This window comes from Pelophylax lessonae, assembly GCF_965119305.1.
Source record: "Pelophylax lessonae genome assembly, chromosome: 3".
NCBI classification, from domain to species: Eukaryota; Metazoa; Chordata; class Amphibia; order Anura; family Ranidae; genus Pelophylax; species Pelophylax lessonae.
This window is the reverse complement of record NC_138770.1, coordinates 329,628,879-329,635,875: the sequence shown is the minus strand read 5'-3', so window position 1 is coordinate 329,635,875 and position 6,997 is coordinate 329,628,879.

The window sequence follows — 6,997 nt, the reverse complement described above, 5'->3', positions numbered from 1 at the left end:
ATCTCTGCAGGTGAACACCAGAGGAGGTGAGCACTAGGACCCAGGAGTGCTGTGGTAGTTGCAGACTGCACACGGCTGGAAGTAGTTTGTAATGGAGAGTGCAGCTGGCAGGATCAACAGGTAAGTACTGGAAGCAGGTTCTGCAGGCTGGGTACAGCAGGTGGGCACCAAGGCAGATCACAGCAGACAAGGCACAGCCAAAGGCGTAGTCGGGGACAGAAGCAGAGGTCAGTAAGCCAGAGGTCAGCAGATCAGATAGCAGAGTCGTGGTTAGGCAAGCCGGGGTCATACACAGGGCAGATGACAAGAGAAGATCCGTGAACAATCCGAGGTCAGAGCTGGGAGCGAGACAAGAGGAATCCAAGAACAAGCCGGGTTGTCAACAGGTGATCAGAAGCAGCAACAAACACAGGAAGCAGGAAACAGGAAACAGGAAGCTGAAGACCAGTCAGCAATGTTCATGTGCCACAGATATCCTTTTAAAGGCCAGAGGGTGCTGGGATTGGACATCCACTTTGTGGGCCAGCACGCACACGTCTTCGCCCTAGCGGACGTGCGTTTGCAATACGTGCGTGCGTATTCATGCGGCTAGTTCCCTGACAGTGCCCCCCCCTTATGGGCAGCCTCCGGATGCCCAAACGTGACACCTTCTCAGGGTTTCTGTTGAAGAATTCTTGCAGTAACCTGGGGGCATGAATATGGCGGTGGGTTCTCCCTTCCTGGGAAACGATCTGGAACAGCAGGTTTAAGAAGAGACACATGGAAGACTGGGTGAATTTTGTAAGATTGCGGAAGAGAAAGTTCGAAAGCCACAGGATTGATGATTCTTTTAATTCTGAAAGGTCCGATGAACCTTGGTCCCAGCTTACGAGAAGGACAGGGGAGTTTTAGGTTGGCCGTAGACAGCCACACTCTGTCACCAACCTTGAAGGCCGGGTTCTCCCTTCTCTTCTTATCATAATTCCTTTTATAGTCATCCTGGGCCTTCTGTATTGCCTCCTGCAGGGTCTGGTAATTCGTAAAGATGGAGGTTAATCTATCTTGTACTGCGGGCACATCAGTTTCTGGCAGAGAATCTGGAAAAAAGCATGGATGAAAGCCATAGTTAGCCCAGAATGGGGTTTGGTTGGTGGCCGCGTGCACTGAGTTATTGTAGGCAAATTCAGCACAGGGGAGCAGAGATACCCAGTTGTCCTGTGAAAAGGTGGAGAAACACCGAAGATACTGCTCTAAGGTCTGGTTGGTCCTCTCTGTCTGACCATTGCTTTGTGGGTGGTAGGCTGAGGACAAGCAGACATCAATATTTAAAGCTTTGCAAAGGGTTCTCCAGAATTTGGAGGTAAATTGCACACCTCTGTCTGATACAATGCTTTTGGGCAAGCCGTGAAGTCTCACTACTTCTTTAATAAAAGCCTGAGCCGTGTCTGTGGCTGAAGGTGTGCCCACCATAGGCACAAAATGCGACATCTTAGATAATCGATCAATGACTACAAAGATGGATGTGAATCCCTCAGCCGGAGGCAGGTCCACTATAAAGTCCATTGACAACATCTTCCAGGGCAAATCAGGAATTGGTAACGGCCTTAGCAGGCCCCAGGCTCTGGTGTTACTTCCCTTATTACGAAGGCACGTAGTACAGGAGCCAACATAATCCTTACAGTCCTGATTCAGGCCTGGCCACCAAAAAGATCGTTGAATGAGCTCAATGGTCTTGTGTACCCCGAAATGACCCGCTAATTGATGGTCATGACATGCCTTCAGGACTAGGGTCCTTGCTTCTTGTGGAACGAAGATCTTGTTATTTTGCCAGAAAAAATTGTCTTGTTTTTTCAAGGAACAAACTTCAGACTCCGGACACTGAGTGGAAGCTTGCTGGATGGCTGATTTTAAATCAGGTTGCAACAACAAAAAGTTTTGTGGTGAAAGGATGGTACTGGAGGAGGCTATTTCAGGGGTCTCTGGAAACATTCGTGAAAGTGCATCGGCCTTGCCGTTTTTTGACCCTGGCCTGTAGGTGATATGAAAATTAAATCGGGAGAAGAACAAAGCCCACCGTGCTTGCCGAGGCCTAAGGCGTTTAGCAGTCCTAAGATATTCCAGATTCTTGTGATCTGTAAATATCATCACTGGATGGGCAGCTCCTTCCAAAAGATATCGCCATTCTTCTAAGGCTGTTTTGATAGCCAGTAGCTCCCGATCACCGACATCATAATTCCTTTCTGCTTGACTCAGCTTCCGAGAAAAAAAAGCTACCGGATGGAGCAAGGCTTTAGGCCCCATACGTTGTGACAAGATTGCCCCAGTGGCGACCTCGGAGGCATCAACCTCCAAGACATAAGGCAGAGCAGGGTCTGGGTGCCGAAGTATTGGAGCGGAGGTGAAAAGAGCTTTCAGTTTATTGAAGGCCGCCTGGGCTTCCTGGGACCACTGAAATCGGGAATGTTGACGTGTGAGCTGGGTAATGGGAGCAATAATGGATGAGAACCCTTTAATAAATCTCCTGTAAAAGTTGGCGAACCCCACAAATCTTTGGATTCCTTTTTTATCCACTGGGGCAGGCCATTCCAGGATGGAAGACACCTTTTGGGGGTCCATAGCGATACCATCAGTGGATATGATCAATCCTAGGAACTGGATGGTTTGTCTCTCAAATTCGCATTTCTCTGCCTTGGCGTAGAGTCCATGTTTCCTGAGGGTAGACAAGACTTTCTTTACGTGCACACGATGCAATTCAAGAGATGCAGAGAAAATGAGAATATCATCAAGATAGACTATAAGGAAGTAATCCAGAAATTCTCTAAAGATGTCATTTACAAGGTGTTGGAAAGTGGCTGGGGCATTGCAAAGTCCAAAAGGCATCACAAGGTATTCAAAATGTCCAAAACGGGTTCGGAAGGCCGTTTTCCACTCGTCGCCTTCTCTAATTCGGACTAAATTGTATGCACCTCGTAGATCCAGTTTAGTGAAAACTCGAGCAGCTCGAAATCGTTGAAACAGTTCTGGTATGAGAGGTAGCGGGTAGCGGTTCTTGACCGTAATTTTATTCAATTCCCTGTAATCTACACAAGGTCTGAGTGTATGATCCTTCTTTTGAACAAAGAAGATTCCTGCTCCTGCAGGGGAAGAGGATGGACGGATAAATCCTTTTTCCAGATTCTCGTTTATGTAGAGTCGTAGAGCCTCCAGCTCTATTTCTGATAATGGAAAAATCCGACCAAAAGGAATTTCTGCACCTGGAAGTAGTTCAATAGGACAGTCATAAGAGCGATGAGGTGGCAACACATCAGCTTTCTTCTTATCGAACACATCCAGGAAGTCATGATAGCTAGTAGGCACATACTGACCGATATCTGAGACTGCCTGAACGGTCAGGCAGCTGGGAGAGTCCAATGGTTCAGGAGCGAAACAATGCTGCTGGCAGTAGGCTGAAGGGAACATGATCTCCCCTTTAGACCAGTCAATCTTGGGATTATGGGCCCTCAACCAGGGAAGGCCGAGTATTACCGGAAACAAGGGGGAGTAGAGGACATCGAAACATAGGAACTCTTGATGTCCAGAGTCAGTAATCGTTAGAATTGGTTCAGTCTCTTGGGTAATGGGCCCCGACTTGGGAATGGTGCCGTCTGCCAGGTGAACAGTAAGACTCAGTCTTTTAGGTCTAAGTGGAATCTGTAATTTCTTAGCTAATGAAAGATCCAGAAAACAACTGCAGGCGCCTGAATCAACAATGGCTCGGAATTTGACTTCCCCTTCTGCCACTTGCAGTGAGACAGGCAAGATGATATGAGCGGGGGAGGATCCAGCGACCGAGGCATATGTGGGACGAGAGGACAGGAACTTACTGGGTCTCACAGGGCAGTTTCGAAGGAAATGTCCCGTACCGCCACAGTATAGACAAAGGTTGGCTTGCCGCCGGCGGATCCTCTCTTCAGGGGTCAGGGAAGGCCGCAACAGGCCGAATTGCATGGGTGTAGTGGTGGTTACTGGAGGTTTGTAAGATTGAGTCCGTTCAAAGCGCCGCTCCCGTAATCGGCGGTCAAGCTGTATAGCCAACTGTATAAGGCGTTCAAGGGTAGTGGGAGCTTCCACCCGGGCCAGTTCATCTTTGAGCGCCTCGGACAGACCAAGCCGGAACTGGTACTTGAGTGCGGCTTCATTCCAGTCTGTATCTGCTGACCATTTGCGGAATTCAACCGTATAGTCCTCTACAGGCCGATTCCCTTGCTGGAGTGTGTGCAGGGCCGCTTCGGCCGAAGCCATTCGCTGGGGGTCATCATACAGCTGTGCCATGGCTTCAAAAAAGGCTGAAACTGAGTCTAAGACTGGGTTACTTTGTTCCATAAGATGATGGGCCCAGGATTGAGGTTCTTCTGTCAGCAAGGAGATGATGAAACCGACTTTGACAGTTTCAAGGGAGAAAGTCCGTGGCTGCAGAGCTAGGTATAACTGACAAGCATTTTTAAACGCTCTGAATTTTCTTCGGTCCCCGGAGAAACGTTCGGGTATGGGGACCCTTGGTTCAGGTGGAGGTACCACTACTGTGGGTATGACAGCGGTGCGTTCAAAAACAGCAGAGGCTGGAGCAGAGACCTCATGTGCGGTATTCTGGCAAGCAGAAAAGGACGTAGAGGGTATGCTGTGCAGGCGACCTTCTAGTTGCATATAGCCTTCTTGTAAATTCTGTACGGCTTGTGTGAGGGCTGTAACTTGTTGGCACAAAGCCTCTAGCGGAGACGCACCTCTGTCGGCTTCAGACATTTTATGGCTGACTGGTACTGTCACGTACCTGGTCCTGAAGCCGAAATGCCGAGAGGGCTCTCCTTGCGGCTGAGTGCTTGGTGTCCCTGAAGGTGGTAACAGGAAGCACGAAGCCCAAAGTAGCAGGGATTGCCAGCTGTGCCCCAGATGAGGGTTGATGGTAGGAATATATCTCTGCAGGTGAACACCAGAGGAGGTGAGCACTAGGACCCAGGAGTGCTGTGGTAGTTGCAGACTGCACACGGCTGGAAGTAGTTTGTAATGGAGAGTGCAGCTGGCAGGATCAACAGGTAAGTACTGGAAGCAGGTTCTGCAGGCTGGGTACAGCAGGTGGGCACCAAGGCAGATCACAGCAGACAAGGCACAGCCAAAGGCGTAGTCGGGGACAGAAGCAGAGGTCAGTAAGCCAGAGGTCAGCAGATCAGATAGCAGAGTCGTGGTTAGGCAAGCCGGGGTCATACACAGGGCAGATGACAAGAGAAGATCCGTGAACAATCCGAGGTCAGAGCTGGGAGCGAGACAAGAGGAATCCAAGAACAAGCCGGGTTGTCAACAGGTGATCAGAAGCAGCAACAAACACAGGAAGCAGGAAACAGGAAACAGGAAGCTGAAGACCAGTCAGCAATGTTCATGTGCCACAGATATCCTTTTAAAGGCCAGAGGGTGCTGGGATTGGACATCCACTTTGTGGGCCAGCACGCACACGTCTTCGCCCTAGCGGACGTGCGTTTGCAATACGTGCGTGCGTATTCATGCGGCTAGTTCCCTGACATCCACTTCTCCTCCTCCACTCTCTCTTGGCAGCACCTCTCAGATGTCCCCCAAAGAAAAGATGGAGGCAGCATACGATAGTGCATTACCTCACAAACTTTATTAAAAAAATATAAAGAAGTGCACTTACATTGTCCCCAATAAAACCGAGCAATCTGCAATAACTTGTGAATTGACCGCCGCCGCCTGCAGTGCGGACCATGGACGCAGTATGTGACGGCGCGGCGCCTTCTTGGTGACGCGTTTCCTTCTAATGAGCTTCAACTGAAACAGGAGCATGTGCTTCCATTATGGAGGCTCTCAAAATTAATAGTTAGGACTACAGCAAATGTGTGCAAACTAAACCCCTGCTTTTAACGCATACTGTTAGACGGTTGGTTGCAGGCTGGCCAGTAAGTGAGTTTCTTTGGTTTTGTTTTATAATGTGGCAACTGGTGGGCAAATCTTGTTTTACTTTAAATTTGATGGACGAAATATTGGAATCTCTCTATATTGCTGCATTCACATCTGGAAATTATCACTTACAGGCAATGTTGGAGGTTTTTTTTTCTGTGCATTTCTGTGCTCTTGTATTCAGGCTTGAGGGTTTTTGTTTAAGCCAATGCAAAGCTAGTTACTAGGAAAAATGTTTTTCAGATTTTCTTCAGATGTTCCCATTGAAGTATATGGGGCCAAAAACACCCCATTATGCTTCAAAAGCAGCTCCTGTATGTTTTGAGCATCAGGCTGCAGGGACCTAAGTATTCATATGTGAACACGGACACTTTAAAAGCATTGGATTTTGGATGTTGAGCAACTTGGAGCTTTGAGTTTCAAGCTACAAAAAACGTGTATCAGGGCTTATGTTGAATGCTGATTGATGAATCTTGCTTGAAAGTTAATAAATATGTTTGTAATGGAATATCTCTGTTATGTTGGATGCTGAGGAGCAAATCCTCTTTGAAAATGAAAGGACCATAGAGTGAATGCTCTCTGAAATGATAGGACTATAGAGTAAACCCACTTTGATAGCTGAATGCTGTATAATACAGACGGACAAATGTCCAGTAGGAATGAGATATGGAGCATTTCTTCTCTGCTTCCCATAAAAAATGTTTTAGCCCATAAAAAGCTCAGAGTGGGAAAAATATGTAAATTGCATTGGATATACTGTGAACTGGATCATGCAGTAGATTTTAATAAGTTACCTTCTGTCAAATAATAGGCTGACATATTCCAATACACAAGACTGAGCAATCAAGAGATGGGAGGATCTTCAAATTATTGTTAAACAGGACAGATAGGAGGATCTTCAAATTATTGTTAAACAGGACAGATAGGAGGATCTTCAAATTATTGTTAAACAGGACAGGTACTAACTTGCATGAAGTATTAGATGTACTTTTTCCTTGACAATTTTCTTGCCTCCTCTTATTTTTTTTAAGAAAAAATTATTAGGGTTGTATATTCACATGACAATAAAGTAAAT